Source organism: Osmerus mordax, chromosome 18 (genome assembly GCF_038355195.1).
Source record: "Osmerus mordax isolate fOsmMor3 chromosome 18, fOsmMor3.pri, whole genome shotgun sequence".
Classification (NCBI taxonomy): domain Eukaryota; kingdom Metazoa; phylum Chordata; class Actinopteri; order Osmeriformes; family Osmeridae; genus Osmerus; species Osmerus mordax.
This window is the reverse complement of record NC_090067.1, coordinates 4,520,588-4,538,018: the sequence shown is the minus strand read 5'-3', so window position 1 is coordinate 4,538,018 and position 17,431 is coordinate 4,520,588.

Genomic DNA, 17,431 nt, shown 5'->3' with positions numbered 1-17,431 from the left:
ACTTTAACATTATGTTATATGGACCTATCGCTGCTGGGAAGTCCAGCTTCATCGACTCAGTCAAAAGTGTCTTTGTTGATCATGTTGCAGTCAATGTGTTGGCACAGGCTCACACTGACCACAGCTGCACCCAAACAGTAAGAAATGATTCACAATCATCGAAGACATTATTATAAGCATGAACATTGTTATAGTTTGAACACCAAAACTGATAATACTTGAATTTCTTTGCAGTACTCGGGACACCGCATTGAACATAAAGGTTCAGCTTTGCCTTTAGTGATCTATGATGTCATGGGCATAGAAGATTCCATGGCTTCAAAAGGGATGCACAGTGACGACATTGTTAATGCTCTCAAGGGACACGTCCGTAATGGTTATGAGGTAACAGTTCATGTATTTCTCCCGACACCACCACTAAAATACCACATTTAATATTACAATATGGAATATGGTAACGGTCAACAGTAAACCTCTTTTTATGATTAGCGTCAAATAAAAACAAAAAATAGTTTATCAACAAAAAATGCACAGTCCGGTATACACTGTCCTTTTCCAGTTTAACCCTAAGGAACCCCTGGATGCAACAAGTGAATGGTATAATGCTCACCCAACTAAGAATGAAAAGATTCACTGTCTGGTGAGCGTTGTGTCTGCAAACAACATAACTCTCCAAACGACTGTCACACAAAAGATGAGAGATATCAGGAAGCAAGCTAACAAACTTGGTAATAATAACCTCCTTCAGTGTTACCTTAAACAAATGATTACGTTTATATATACCAACTCAAATTAAGGTACTTGTCGTTCAAATAATCGCTACCATACTGCCAATCTCTCTCATCTTGTGTATTTTAAATCAGGCATTCCTCAAATTGTGATTCTGACCATGCCAGATCTGGCTTGTCCATATGTGGCAAATGATCTAAAATACATCTTCTCAAGCAAAGAAATTAAAACAAAGGTAAATAGTTTCTTTGAATTAGGCTGGATATTACACATACAAAACCATACAGTGTGGAAACTGAAGCACATATGTACATACAGACATTTTTGTAATTAAAATATTGCATTTCATTTTTTGCATATGAATTCTACCGAATAATGATTCAAACATGCAGCTGATGGTTGTCATTTTCCATCTCAGGTGGATCATTGCAGCAATGAACTGGGTGCCCCATTGAACTGCATCTTTCCAGTGAAGAACTACCATTCAGAGACAAAACTGGACAATGAAATTGATGTACTTGTGTTGGATGCGTTGATACATATTGTGCAGGCAGCTAAAGACCATCTCTGGTCCCTCCAACATTCAGGTCAGGCAGATTGAGAGGCTTTAAGCCTACACACCTTCAAAAGATAATGCCAGTCAGTCTTTCCAAACTTACAGTCATTGATTGAAGTAGTTATTAAGTTAACAAAGCATTAACCAGTTGCAATGTTGGTCTGTTGCTCATACAATACAATACATTACAAAATGCAGGTGACCCTTGGAAATATCTGCTTTAATACAAGCTGCTCCACCTGTGCACTGTCCGTTAAGCATTAGCCATTTAAATGTCCATGTTTTTCCATTTTTCCTCAAAACTTGACCTACCAAATAAAATGTAGCTTTATATTCACTATGACACGGTCTACTGTTATTTTTGCACACAATCACAGATGGTCTTCAGTGTTGATGCACTTTATGGGTGGGTTCAATGAAGTTCTGTGGAAGTGCTTGTTGTTCTCTATTAATTATGCAAGCACATTCTTTATTTGTCTTTATTATACAAAGATGGCGGCCTAGGGAATGATGGTGACCTGGAGGGAAGAAGAGGAGGTCGAAGAGGGGCAGAAGGCTGGACCAGAGTAGGGGTGGCCTGGTCAGAATGAAGACACTGTGGGTCCTCCAGGTCCTAGTGCAGGCTACTGATCATGAGCTGAAGGTGGTTTCCCAGCTGCCGACGCAGCTCAGCCATCAACAGGTTCTTGGAGCTGTAGCTCCGTAAAGGGAGGGTGAACACGCCATCCAGGAGAGCCATGAGCATTTCCTGAGGGAGGAGAAGTACACATATTAACAAATATGGAGGATGATGACATGGAGGGGGAGTTAAAGGAATAGCAGCAGGACAGAGGTATAGAGAAGGAGAGACTGGAACCGAAAAACCACAAGAGAGAGAGAGAGAGAGAGAGAGAGAGAGAGAGAGAGAGTGAAAGCCTTCACCTTCAGCTGGGCCAGAGAGGCCTGGCCCTGGGTCTCCTCGGTGCCACTGGGGAGGACAGCATGGAGCAGCCCACACAGCTGTGACACCTGAGGGAGAGAGGAGGGAGAGTCCGAGTCAAACCCTGACGGCATGGCTGACTGACACGTGGAGTGGGCCTCCCACAGCGCCATCCCTCCTCAACTCTACCGGGGACCAGCCCCAGAGAGTCAAGCATGCCTGGATGATAGTAGCCAGTGTTTTTCGATTTTTGGACCATTCAGGTCTGGAAAAAAGTGGGCTTAGGGCTGCAGTGTATGTGTGTTTGTGTGTGTGAGCTCGGGAACTGACTGTGATGGTTGGCTGCCTCCTATCCACCTCCAGCATGCCCAGGATGACCAACTCGTACATGACGTCAATGAAGTTAAAGTACCGAATCTGCAAGAGTTGAATGTGGTAAATGCCATGAGAATATGACGTTTCAGATGACCGTTTTGGACATGAATTGGCATATCAACGGGGAGCAGAAATGAACAAATTATTAATTAGAGTGTCTGGGTTGGAGTCAGAGACATTTGCATCTTTCTACCACAGGACACTTTCAAAGTGTGCAACAGAGTGTCTCTCTTGTCTTGTTGAGACTCACCCCATTGGCCTCCAGCTCCTGTGCGATGCTGGACTGGTTTGCCCCGTCGAGGCAGTACGCTAACAGACGGCCGTATCTGTCGTTGAACACCGCCTCGTCCTGCAACACGATAAACAACGCACGGCGTCAACACACTGGCCTTGGGAGCATCGAGAACGTTTGCTGACTAAAAACGAGACGTTTGAGGTGCGTTTTCATCACTGATGAAATCACTGATTTCGTTGTGCCCGGCTAGCGGAATGAAGCGGATGGATGCAATCTTGCAATCACCTTGTTAGCCGCTTTGGCTAGCATGGCCAGCAGGCTGCGCCCCACTGTGCACAGAACATCCCTGTGGCTGGGTTTGGCCAGGATCATCCACAGAGGTAGACATCCCATCAAACAACACAAAGCAACACTTCATTAGAGGAGGAAATGTGTACACATTTGAGGGGCATGTTGGTTTATATCCAAGTTTGTCATGTTTCTTCCTCCTTGGGCTATGTGATATCAAGTACGCCTTATACCGTATTTACACTGGTATTTAAAGTATAAAATAATGCATGTAGTTACTGGGGTAAGCTTTCATAAACAATGGATACATGTACCAAGCAGGACTGGATCCAACTGCTATTAATTCTTTCAATTATTTAAACTACATTGGCGTGCCAGGTGGCTTGGGTTTATCTTTGGAAACAGCTCCTTGGGATCATTAAATCAGACAAGAGTAATCAAACATAGAAACGGAAGGAAATGGAATCCAAATAGTATTCCCTTAGAGTGCACAGATCCCTTACTGGTACCGTACTTACAGTGAATCCCTGTCGGAGAGCAGCCAGCCTGACAGGCAGGTGATCGAGGCTTCTGCTTGTAAAGTAGGAACTGCAGAGAACACACAGTCATGGGAACAAGCTGCATTGCTAACGTGGTTCAGTCAGTGAAAATGGATACTTTGAGCAGAGCCTTCTTTAGACACAATCTGTTAGGTAACTACCTAACAGATTAACTTGAGCGGATGCTTTCATTCAAAACGGGGGGATTTGAACCTGCAACCTTTTAATCTGCAGTTAAATGCTCTTCCGCTGAACTTTATTCCCCCCTCTGCCCTCCTACAAATATAGTGTAGATGAATGAGGTTCCTCATTTACTTACTTTAAATGAGGAACCTGAATTTCCTCAGCACTTAAATCAGATGGTTCATCAGAGGATCTGGACTCAGAGCCATCATGGGACCCTGATTTAGAGAAGGTCTGGTTTGAGTCCTGGCCTTGGCCCTGGCCCTCAGGGCTCTGTGCCTGGCCCTCAGGGCTCTGTGCCTGGCCCTCAGGGCTCTGTGCCTGGCCCTCAGGGCTCTGTGCCTGGCCCTGGCCCTCAGAGCTCTGTGCCTGGCCCTCAGGGCTCTGTGCCTGGCCCTCAGGGCTCTGTGCCTGGGCCCTCTCTCTGGTGAAGTCCTGCCTCTTGCAGGAGGTTCTGGTTGTGGTGCGGAGCTTGCCGTCTGGACCCACGACCAGACTGAACTCCATAGAACTGGTGTCTGTTTGCTGTTAGAAAGAGTAATCCACATACACACAAAAAACATTTTGGGGGGGAGAAAATTATGATTATTCATAAATGTAATTCCGATACAACAGTGGACATGTATGTACCATAGACAAACAGTACAATTGTACAAAAAGCAGGACTCACCACTATGTTATCTTGCATCTCTAAAACGATAGCAGTGGTTTTGCAGACATGAGACTGGTACTGCCTCACCTGGCCGGCCACACGCTGAAACAGAGGACAAGGCACAAGGGCAAAAGTTAATAGGGATTTATTAGGTTTATGTTTTTATGTAGACATTTTATTAATTTAACAGTGCATCATTCTAACAGTATTTCAGAGGTCTGTATTTACAAACCACGTTAGCAATTTTAGCACATTTGTCTTGTCAGTCTGACTCAAACGGCAGATTTGATTCCAGATCTTTCCAGAAGCTCAAAGTGTCTTACCTGAACTCCTGTGATACTCATCAACTTGTTCGCCGTGTACGGCAATCCCTGACCAGACAAACAGTCGAGACTTGGTGTAAAGAGAGGAAAGATGTGTGTGTGTGTGTTTGTATGTACGTGTGTGTGTAACTTTGGTTCTTACAGCTGGCGTCAGTCTGGCCCTCTCCACCGACACGGCCCACCACAGACGCACGTCCGCTCCTCGGACCATGCACACACTGCGCATCGTGGTGGTCGTTCTCTGCAGAGGGACAGGCACCCACAAGGACACGGAGAAAGAGAGGGTCTTCATGACAACAACCTGAGGGTCCTCAGGTTGTTGTCATGAAGGTCGTCCGGTTCGTATGCACAGTACCTTGGTTCCGACGACCTTTGACCAAGAGCACGCGAACGTCTGACGTGTGTCATGGGAACTTCGCAGGGCCGTGCATGAGCTTATCTGAATGTGACGGGAAGGAGAGGACAGAAGCTGTAGAGCTGTAAATCCTGAAGAGAAAAAGAACTGGAGGGACGACGTCAACAGTACTTGTGCCAACTTTATGTGTATACCTAAATGCTGATTTATTTCATGTTTCTTTTGGTTTTCTTCTCAGTGCTTTTGCAATACGTAGATACTTGTCAAGTCAATGAAGCGATGCTGCACTAAAATGAATGAACAAGCTTGTCCTCAACTCCTCCCCTTTGTGACATCATCGAAACATTCCATAACTCAAGGTTCTAAAGGCAGGCTAAAAAGTTGACTGGATGTTGCCAAGTCTGAGATTTAGGACAGGCTATGTGGAACTAGCTCTTACCCCGGTCCAGAGGACCACAGGTCCACAGTAGAGGGGGCTGAAGACCCAGGGGAGCACGGCCCCACTGAACACAGACTCCACCTGAAACTCAGGAGACATGGACCTTCATGACCTTCTCACTACCTGTCTGACCTCTGGTCTGACCTATGAAGCATTCACCTGTTGATACTTTCTTAACATCTTTATAGCAGTGGATGTTTCTAAACATATCAATGTGTTCACTGTGTTCATGTGTGATCCTTTTGATTTCTCTGGTCTCGGTTCAGTTGATCTAGTAGGGAGGACTGGAGAGGGATTTTCAGGACTCACCTCAGGGAGGCGAATGGTCCGCTCAGCTGTCAGCTCTGGGTGCTGTTCTATTAGAAGAGACACCAATCCTAGGCCCAGGTCTGTCCTGGACTTGGTGGAGGGAGCAGTCTCACAGCCCAGACGCAGACACACCACAGCCAGTCCTGGGTGCACCGGGGAGGGGGTGGCCACGCCCTCACTGGTGCCTCTCAGGACAATGTTGTGGAGGGCTGGCCCTGAAAAAGATGGTTAATATGTATAATGTCCAAGGATTGAAGCGAGGCCCCTAGAAACATTAGGAACCATGTGACCTGTATAAAAACCGCTTGAAAAAAAAAAAGGGCCAGCGTGTAAAGCAAATCAAACACCTTAGGCGTACTCACTTCATAATTAACACACTTAACTCATTTTTACTCCACACCATTGACCTAGATCTTTCCTACACACAAACACACTGCAAGCATACCTTGTTGATCATTACCAGACCCTCCCTCTGAATGCAGACACCTGTTAAACAGGTAATACCCTGCAGCGGCTGCAGTGGCCAGTCCTGCTGCCCCATACACCACTGAGGCAGCCGACTGCAGCCTGCAGCCTCCAACTCGCCACGAGGAACTCATCTACCCAGAACCCCTCAAGTTTTCAATGTTCAAGCAAGCAGCTATCCAGATCAACTTTCCAAACGTAAGTGAGACTTTCTGCGACTTTTCGCACTCAAGAATTCCCCCCACGTGCCATTGTGACATCATTCGCTCTCGATTCCATAACCATGTAACTTAGGTGCGATTATGTCATAATAGGGTTCTGCAAACCAGGATGTTGTTTTGGGTGAAAGACTCAGCAGGCCTTATCTCCCGACACATCATCTCCTCTCAAAACCTGGGATACTGTACACAAACAACCCACAACAAAAACTCCCTCTTTCGTTCTTTCGTTCTTATTTTTTGTCATTGTTGAGTGTGTGCGCACGCGTGTTCACACTCGTACATTACAAATAGTACAACAGTGTTCATACGAATATATAACAACGTTTACATCTCTCTATTTATCTATGTAGATATACATGCATGTACAGTTTAAATGGTTTGTGTTTATGTGTGTGTTTGTGTGGGGGCATTTGTGTGTGGGGGTGTTTGTGTGGGGGTGTTTGTTTCAGCTGTCACTCGTTAATGGTCAACTGGATCACTGCTACACACTTGTGCTGCCCTCTGCTGTCTCTAGGGAAAGTGAGAGAGGGAGAGAGAGAGAGAGAGAGAGAGAGAGAGAACAAGAGGACAGGGAGAGAGAGATAGAACAAGAAAGACAGAGAGGACAGGGAGAGGAATACAAAGACAGAAAGACAGAGATAGAGAGAAGACACTGATAGGGATAGAAAGAGAGAATGAGACAGAGAGAGAGAAAAAGATAGAGAGAGAAAGAGAGAGGGGGGATAAAGAGACACAATGAGAGACAGCTCTGACAGTCCATAAATCACATCATATGGGAAGAGACACTGTCTGGAACATGACAGTTAACTAGAGCCCTGTCAAAATGCCTACACACACACACGCGCGCTTGTACAGTTGCCACCACCACCCTCCCCCCCGGGCTCTCCCCCCACCCCCACCCCGACACACACAATCACAAACCCCTCAGCGTGTGAGCCGGGGGGGGGGGGGGGGGGGGGGGGGGAATCAGAGGATTGGTGTGTGAGAGAGGTGAAGCGGAGGGCTGGCGAGGGATTTCTGCAGAGGCCTGATTTATTTGGCTGGATTACAGGAGAGAAAGAGAGAGAGAGAGAGAGAGAGAGAGAGAGAGAGAGAGAGAGAGAGAGAGAGAGAGAGAGAGAGAGAGAGAGAGAGAGAGGCATGGAGAACAACTGGCCGCCAGCCACAGGGAGAGCCCTTGACCCAGAAACAAAAACCACGGACAAAAAAAATCACTGTATAGCATGTGCGTAGTACTACAGTATACTAACTTTACTACTGAGCCTAGCAAGAGGCTGCTAGTTTATCAGAGTTGTGATTCATGGATACAGATACAGACATGCAAATAAAAGCATGCACACATTTACTGTATTCTCAGCTTTTCTGTGTGTCTGCGTGTGTGTCTGCGTGTGTGTTCCTGTGGGCAGACTGTTGGTGACAGCTGCTCCCGCATTGCACAGTCGTAAAATCATAGTGTATTTCTTTCTGTGTGCATGTGTACGTGAGTGTGTGTGTGTGTGTAAGCTTGTTAAAGATTAACTAAAGTGTTGTGCAACTTTTGGTCAGCTTCAGTTCCCGGCAATTAAGTAAGAGAGCTGTTTCATCAGAGTCAGGTGATAACCTGGAGAAATACATACTCATGCACAAATACACGCACACACACAGACATACACGATAGAGAGAGAGATAGATAGAGATAAACATTTGTTATTGACACAACCTGTAAACTAAATAAATTCTATTGGATTTATGTTCACAAGTATCATACAACATGGTGTATTCCTAATCTGCCTGGGATTATTATACTCTGCAATCTGAAAAGAGACATGCTGCTCCGTTGTAATCTGAAGGAAGATGTTTTTGACCAGATCTCTTTTCTCTTGCGTCTCAATCCAATTATCACTTTAGGTCTCTTTATCTCTCTTCATCTCTCTTCATCTCTCTTCATCTCTCTTCATCTCTCTCTCTCTCTCTCTCTCTCTCTCTCTCTCTCTCTCTCTCTCTCTCTATCTGACCCACACATCCACGTCCACACTCACAAGCCACAAGGAAATCTTCAGGTACACTTGATTTAGAGTACCTGGTTTGCTTGTGAAAAGGAATGTCAATCTTATTCCCATGATGCACAAACAAGGTTTATTCCAGTAGAATTTTACACCTGTTTCACTTCTGTACCTCAAACGTCATGCCTCTCAAAACACCTTGTGTTATTTCTGTTTTTATGACTTTGGTGGTGTGACCCAACAAGCACACACTGCTCACACGCAGTTTGCTCTTCTCTGTCTCTACCCATCCCTCTGGTCCTCAAACGCACGTGAACGCTCACCTCTCCCCGCTCGGTGACAGAGGGAGGGGTGAGTGACGGAATGAGAGAGGACAAAACCCCCTAGAGATACTGTCTGAAGGTCAACACTCTGACGCGCGACCACCATCATCCTCCTCTCTCTCTCTCTCTCTATTCTGGTCCACGTTCTGGACTGACGTGGTCCAGAACAGGAACCGTGAGAGCAGCTCTGTTGCTGTTGCAGCACAGTCGTCTGTAGACCGTGCGAGACTCCTCCTCCTCTGTCCGGCTCTTTCCGTCAGCCTCATCTATTATAAAACTGACTCGTACATGACCTTCTGTCAGAGGGAAGGCAATGTACTGCCTGATTATGATGTCACATCTGCTGTGTGAGTTTGTACTTGCATGTGCGCGGCGGCGAATGTACTGTATATGGTGTGTGTGTGTGTGTGAGTCTCTTGGGAGGCTCCCACCACAGTTCAATAATGAAGCTGAAACTGGATGGATTGGACGAGTTGCCCTGTAACACAGACAAGCACACTGACAGACCAGACTGAAGGTCAGGTAAGATTTCCAGTGTGTATATATATACACACACACACACACACACACACACACACACACACACACACACACACACACACACACACACACACACACACACAGACACACTATAATCACTTCTGTAGCTGCTACATTTCCCTCTAAGCCATTAATAAGCAATACTTACCAAAAGAAGAGTCCAGAATCATTTTCTCAACTGTAACCTAAGTTCACATTTGCACTCTGTTGCTCGGCCTTCGGTGACTTCGGCCTCTGTACGGTCACTCTCAAACACACACTCACACACACAGAAACACACACACACAAACACACGCACACACCGACTAGAACTGAATCGAAAGGAATCGAAAGGAATGAGACCCTTTAGATCTCTGCTTCATGTCACTTTACCCCTCTTCACACAGCAATATGGAAGTCCCTTCTGATCTGCTGATCTCATGCATAAAGCATTTGCTGTCACCTTCTCTCTCTCTGAGGGCATACGTGTGAGCATGTGTGTGTCTGTGTGTGTGTGCGTGCTCTCACTAGCTTCAGGCTAGGATTGACTGTGATACAGCTGATTTGTAACTCTCTGTCTCTCTCTTCTTGGGCGTCTCAAGATTAGACTAATCTGGACGTACTAAAGGAGTTGATAAATTGGTGTCTCGTCATACAGGGATTAAGAACTCCTGTCATGGGTCTTTTGTTCTCGGTTGTTTTGCAGAGAAATACAATTTGGTGGAATAGGTGCTGTTACAGTTATAGTGAAATCCAACTTGAAAATGATGTCCTTACCCCTGAGATATTTTACAGTTAGACTCAGTGATTGGTCAAACTTCATTCGTATTTTGCAAAAGAAAACCTAATTTCATAAAAACACAATTCTATCTGGAATGTGTTTAAATTGACAGATAGTTGCTGATTGTGCTTCTTGGTTTATTTATTTTTTTGGGGGGGGGTCCTTTGCTACTATGGCATTTGACAAAATAAGGCACTGTTTGAATACTCATTCAATTCAACGTTCGTTCCTGCCGTCTTCAAGGATACACTAACCTGATTAGATAGGAGAAGACAAGTGCAAACCTACAAGGAAAAAAGTTTGGACTTCCTGTGTAAACATCCTTGTAAGAAGATGCTTCCTGTCGCTCTGAAGTTGTGACATGATTTCTCCAGCAGGGGGGTGTAGTAGGTAATACGTTCCCCAAACCCGATGTTCTGTCCAAGAGTACAACGATTACGCTGCATGACAAATGCAACACTGACATTAGTTTACACCAAACACATACTTCTTTTTATAAAGGATATGGCAATGGTTGACAGATCCACATGTCCGTGGATCTGATGGGTGTGTGTGTTGTGTGAAATGTCTTCTGGTCAGTATTCTAACGTATATGTTTTATTACACAGTAGGTTCAATTGTCGGGGAATCCAAAATGTCAGTCTGCTTTGAAAGAGAATGCTTACCGCAAACAGACAAATGTGAAAAGTGAATATAAGAAGTTATAATGCAAAGTTGATATTCACAGAGAACAAGTCAACGATTTCATTCCCCCAGGGGAGGGAGGGTGACCTATTTGATGTATCTGAGCAATAAATAGTATCATATTACCACATTATTATATGGGCTGGGATGATTGGCTGAATAATTTGCCCATCACACTGCATTCTCCAATAGAGAGTTGCTCATCCCACCTGACCACAGACTCACACACACAAAGCTTACAGCATTATCCAATAGATACTTACCTGTCACACCTGAGTACAGAGGACAAACTCTACTTACCCCTCTGTATGTCTGCCAAACTCCCTGACCCTTCTCCATGCCAACCACACATCTAAGTATAATGTGATATGGTGTGGTGAAACGATATATCACGTCGTTTTCAAGCACCCATGCAAACAGGAAGGACTGAGACATGTGGAATGTAACACTAGCCTATCTCTCTCGCTCTCCCTTTTTATCTCCCATTCTCTCTTCTCTCTGTCTCCCTCCCTCCCTCCGTCTCTCTCTCTCTCTCTCTCTCTCTCTCTCTCTCTCTCTCTCTCACTCTCTCTCTCTCTCTCTCTCTCTCTCTCTCTCTCTCTCTCTCTCTCTCCTACGTGAGGAGGCTTCCTCGGTTTCTGTCTATGTGACAATGCCACAATAGAACCCCAAACAATGAAGCACTTATAGAGTGACTAGATGGCAGTGGGCAGTCTTCCTATCTCCTGTCACTCTGGTTCTTGAACTTGCACAGGCCTACTGATGCGAGTCGTGCTGCACCGTTCAATGAAAGCACAGTCACTGTAGGCGCTTTTAAGAAAGTAGTGCAGGAAAAGGTGTACACATGCAGGCGTACCTAGGATTTCCACACGTTTGAAACTCAAACCAATTGTTTTTTTCACCAATAACCTAATATTCAATTGACCAGTCAACTTTCCTGATTATTTCTAGAACTTCTAAGGTTTTGACTAACGTTACATTTAGTCATTTAGCAGACGCTGTTATCCAGAGCGACTTACAGTAAGTACAGGGACATTCCCCCGAGGCAAGTAGGGTGAAGTGCCTTGCCCAAGGACACAACGTCAGTTGGCATGACCGGGAATCGAACTGGCAACCTTCGGATTACTAGTCCGATTCCCTCACCGCTCAGCCACCTGACTCCCCCACGTTACAGTCGTCTAAAGAGAAACAGATTTATTGTACATGAAACAAGAGTAAATTGATTGGAGTATACATTTACATTTAGTCATTTAGCAGACGCTCTTATCCAGAGCGACTTACAGTAAGTACAGGGACATTCTCCCCCAGGCAAGTAGGGTGAAGTGCCTTGTCCAAGGACACAACATCATTTGGTTGGCATAGCCGGGAATCGAACTAGCAACCTTCTGATTGCTAGACCGATTCCCTAACCACTCAGCCATCTGACTCCCCTACAGTATACATTTTGTATAATGTCAAATTAACTATTGTAAAAAATGAATAAGAACTGAGCGTTACAGTAAGGTAAGGAACTTTAGATGGATTAATTGAAAATAGTAGGGGCTTGTGTGTTTTGGAGCAGTGTGATGTCATGTCCAATTTGAAAATTCTGTAACGCTTGACTGGTTTATTTCTTGGTGGGAAAGTCTTGATATATGGGCACCCCATGAAAGCCAAACATTCACTACAACCTAGTTACCTTCCCTGGTGTGATGTGATTAGATTGCCTTTGTCTCCTTTTGCTAACCAATTTAAAACAGTTTGGCAGATCTTTCATAATTTAAAGCAGAATCGAAGGTGCTATTTTCAATGTATAAACTCGTCATGGAATATCCTCATTTCCACAGCGAACTTCTCAAGATTCAAAGACTTTTATCTCCTTGTGCTGTAAGAAACAACCAAGCAAGGATGCTGATAACAAACCTGAAATACCCCTCACCTCAAATGACTGTTACACAAAGGGAGTTAATTAGCCAGTAGCCTAATAGATATGTATTTTTACCATAGAATTTCCTCTTAAAAACAAGTACCCTAAATAAATCTGAAAGGGGTTCTCAGAGCAATTTGTGTTTTTCTGTGTACAAGTACAAAGCATAAGAGCACTACTAAAGTCCACAAATTGGATTTGCTGATTAAACAGAATTTGGTCAATATTTTTTCTCCAAATATCCAGAGGCCTGGTGAAAAGAACTAGGACAACTCAAAAACAACAATGGGTTTAGCTCTGAGATCTGGTCTCAAACCTTGAACTCATTTAGATGTACCCCTTTAGTACAACTCCTCAGTATAGATGGCACAACACAAACAAGCAAGAACGTGGTTTGTCTTGACCAGCAACAGAAAAGTGATTTTAAGTTGCAGGATAGTTTCAGTCTCTGCAATAACGTAAACTGGTGTATACCTTGAAATTAGATATTAAATAGAACATTCTTCCAGCTTCCGGAATAACTTCTTATATGGACTACAGTTAAATGTATTGCGTGATGTTGGTCTAAATGAGACACTTTGGTAAGTGTATGGTTAAGTGGGAAACAGGAACTGCATCTTGAGACTCAACAGTGTTGCTGTCAGCTGACTGTTAGGTTCTTCAGTAGCTTTGTGGGAGAGTCGTAGCCAGGCCCAAATGTACTAAAAGGGATTAAGGAAGGTTAAAACAATCATGAAGTGGCATATAAATACTACCATAATATACATCTCATTGTCATGACAGGATAAGGATATGTATAGGACGTTTCCTGGACCAGCAATTTGAAGTCAGAATCTCTCATTTGAGTTTCTCTGTAAATCCCAATGTAGGCCTACTCTGAATTGTGAATGAACCGTCGGACAAACATTGATTTGCTGGAGTTTGAACTTTGTTCGGTTTTTATTCCTGTGAGTTGGCTACTTGCTTCTCCTTCTTTTGCATAGTGTGCAGAACACGGCAGCCACCTCAGCCTGCCAACTGCTCCATATTTGTACTACACATTCATACACACACCCAGGCACGCAGGCACGCACTATCTCCCTCCCTTTCTCTCCGGAGGTGGGGGCACAGAGCGATAGAGCTATTAGCTCGGCGCTGCAGACATCATTACGAGGAGAGACGATTCCATCGTCAGCGCAGGAGCAGAGCAGGGGAGCCCTGGCAACAAGGAGAGGCACAGTCACCAGCCCATTACACCTTACAGTAAGTCATATTGTCTGTCCTATGCAACTGTTACCGCCGGCCACTGCCACTCCATTTACGCTGTTACTTTTTCTTGTTGAGCTCTGGTTAGAAAATGGCTGTAACTAGGCAGGGTCGCGCAGACGCGCTGGTTTATTCCAAAGCCTTTGAAAATGTTTACTTCGTACTCTGACCTAATTTTGTTGTGCCATAAGCATACACGGGTGTTTGACGTGTACTCTCGTACACTTGTCATTTGTAAGTGAAAATGCAAAGTAATATTAAAGTGCGACAGAAGAGAGCGGTGGTTTCGCAAAATTGAAACCGAGCAAGGAGTACGTACACGGGCAAGCTGGGTGTCGGACAAGCGCGCTACTCGCAGTAACTGCGCCACTCTGCATAGGAACGGCGCCGCATGTAGAGAACACTTTCTTTTGACAGTCAATTTTTGCAACTATGATCTACTTTAAATAGTAGCAGAACCATAAGTGTATACCTTTCTATCCGTCACTAGAACTCGATCTGACACGGGTTGTCAAAGCTAGTTTTATCAACATTTCTGCATCGCGGAAGTGTTTTTGACATGGGAAAAGACACGATGAACAATTAACCACAGTCCAGTAAATTCGTTCGATGTTTCTAAAAACATCTACACAATGTATTGCATGCCTTGCGGTTGTTTAAATATAACTACACAATCGGTTTTCATTTACGCTAGGTTGTAAAGGACATTGGGTTTGTACGGCCAGTGGACTACCCGTGATGTCACCCATCCAAACCCTGCTGATTATATAACGGGACCGTAGGGAACCCTGTGATAACTGGCTATTTTTACTGTGTTTACACTCCGGAATTGCAGTAGACTATGCATCGTAAGTCGTCAGAGTCCGCATAACTATTCCCCCAAACTCAAACAGCTGTCAAATATGACTTTGCATGTTTAATGTTGTAGGTTAGGCTATATCTTTAAAAACGGAGTTTTAGTGTTGCCAAAATAGATATATTTATCAATTACTGAAACTCATTTGGAGTTTGGATATCATGGACATATTTAATAATAACATCTTGAGTAAGCTATAGAAGAAAATGTCATACCACATTATTTCCGAAGTACTTGTTGCTTATGTACGTAAGCTTACCACCTTGTTACACCTAGCCTATAGTAGAGAGGCTATAAAAACAGTTTACATAACGTCCACAATGACTTGTCTCATGTGCCAGATTTTGCATATGTCACACTTTGAGCCTGCAGCCCCTGTAGCACAGAGTGATTTTTTTTTATGGGCCAATCAGGGCCATAGTATTTACAGTCAAGTTAGTAGCAGGAGTGTGGTTTGATTTGAATTGGCAGTCTGTCAAACCCCTACAGGACAGGTCTGGAGATGTTCTCTCTCTCTCTCTCTCTCTCTCTCTCTCTCTCTCTCTCTCTCTCTCTCTCTCTCTCTCTCTCTCTCTCTCTGCACATTTAAAGGTAAATCTCAACTGCAGTCTGTTGGCTCAGAGCCACTCCTACTGTATTTCAGTTCTATCAAAGTTATATGATAAAATGTGTTTATAGGTGATGAAGGTTTAGTACATGAATAGTTATATATATATGTGTATTTTAAATATATAATTCATATAGACTTGGATTTTCCTTAGTTGAAGTCACTATCAGTTAGCTTTTGTCGTCATCAGAGCAAGCTTTGTTTGACGATAATGATGCTGATCCGGTCGTAGATCGCCGTGGTCACATGACCATGAGCGAGCCGTTTCGTTGGACCTCCCCTCCTTCAATTCCTTCTCTCATCCACTCACTTTTAAATGCTAATGAGAGGCAATTAGGAGCCAATGTGTCCTAATCACAAGGCATTCTACTCTGCTCAGCTCATTTGTCAGAATGTGACGCATGCACACACATATAATACGTTCACGCACACACACACAAACAGATTTGTATGCATACGCACGCAAATGTTCAGACGCGCTCACTCACTCACACGCACGCCCGCACACACACACCTGCTGCTGAGCCACAACAGTACTTCATCACTGGAACATTCCTCGTTCCCCTCTTTTGTTTTCGCTCTTTCTTTCTCGGTTTTCCTCGCTGACTTTCACTGTGAATGAGAGGTCAAATGCCGTCGCTGAAGCTGTGCTCGTAGTGCTACCTTTCAGAGAAGGAGAAGGAGATTTCCAGGTATTTAGGTTGGGCTTGTCTTTCACGGTCGAGTGAGAGAGCAGAGGAAGTAGGACACACATCTACGATACCCAAAAGCACCGGCTGCATGTCTTCATGCTGGCCGTGGGACGGGATCTGGACATCAACCAACATCTAATCACACAGAGAATGGGTGGGGCCACACTACCTGGTTTCAACCTTTAGAGTACACTGCAGAGCGAGATTCAGCATTCCAGACGCCTTGGTGCACATCCACACGAGAACAAACACACAAGTGCACGCATATGAGCGATCCAAGCACGCACACGCACACAAACACACACACAGGGTACTAACTCACATGCACACGGACACCTACACCCACACACTCCCCCAAACACACAGGCACGGAATGCTCTGCCTCACACACACACACACACACACCCACACCCTCAGAGGTATGCATGAGTGTGTTAGAGGGCCCTTGCCAAGCCACGTTGCTCGGCTACTCCAATAAGACTATCAATCTAACATTGTTCTATTCTCTTTCTCCCCTCTCTCTCTCTCTCTCTCTCTCTCTCTCTCTCTCTCTCTCTCTCTCTCTCTCTCTCTCTCTCTCTCTCTCTCTCTCTCTCTCTCTCTCTCTCTCTTTTCCCTGTCCTCCTAGCTCTTGTGAATAGTCTCTTTTTTTACTTGTTTGCCTGTCTTGCCTTTCCGTGTAGTCTCTCTCTTTCTAGCTCTGTCTCTATCTCTCCGTTTCTTTGTTTCTCTGTCTCTCTCTTTGTGTCTCTGCATCTCTCTCTTTCCGTCTCTGTCTCTAACAGTAGTATGGCTCCCTCTCCGTCTCTCTCTCTCTCTACCCCTCCCTCCCTGTCTGTCTGTCTGACTGTCTCTCCATCTCTTTCTCTTCCCTTCTCTCTGGAAGGGTGTAATTTCTGCAGTATAATGCTGGGGATGGACAGAGCGAGAGAGGGGGAGGGAGAGAGAGGGAGGGAGAGAAAAAGGAACAGGAGGGAAGGGCAGGAACAAAGTGGGAGGTAGAGTGAAGGGGGTATTAAAGAACAAGGAGGAGAGCGAGGGCAGAGGGTAATGCTATTAAAGAGAGAGGGAGTGTGTGTAGGAGAATTTCTGCAAGAAAGAGAGAGAGAGAGACGCCGGAAAAATGCGGGAGACCTTTTAATCTCTCGCTCCTTTCATCCACCCCTATTCACGGCCGCGGTGATTCAACGACACCCTGTGCGCACACCGACTCAACCTGCCACAGCACTGCCTTAGAGACTTCATTTC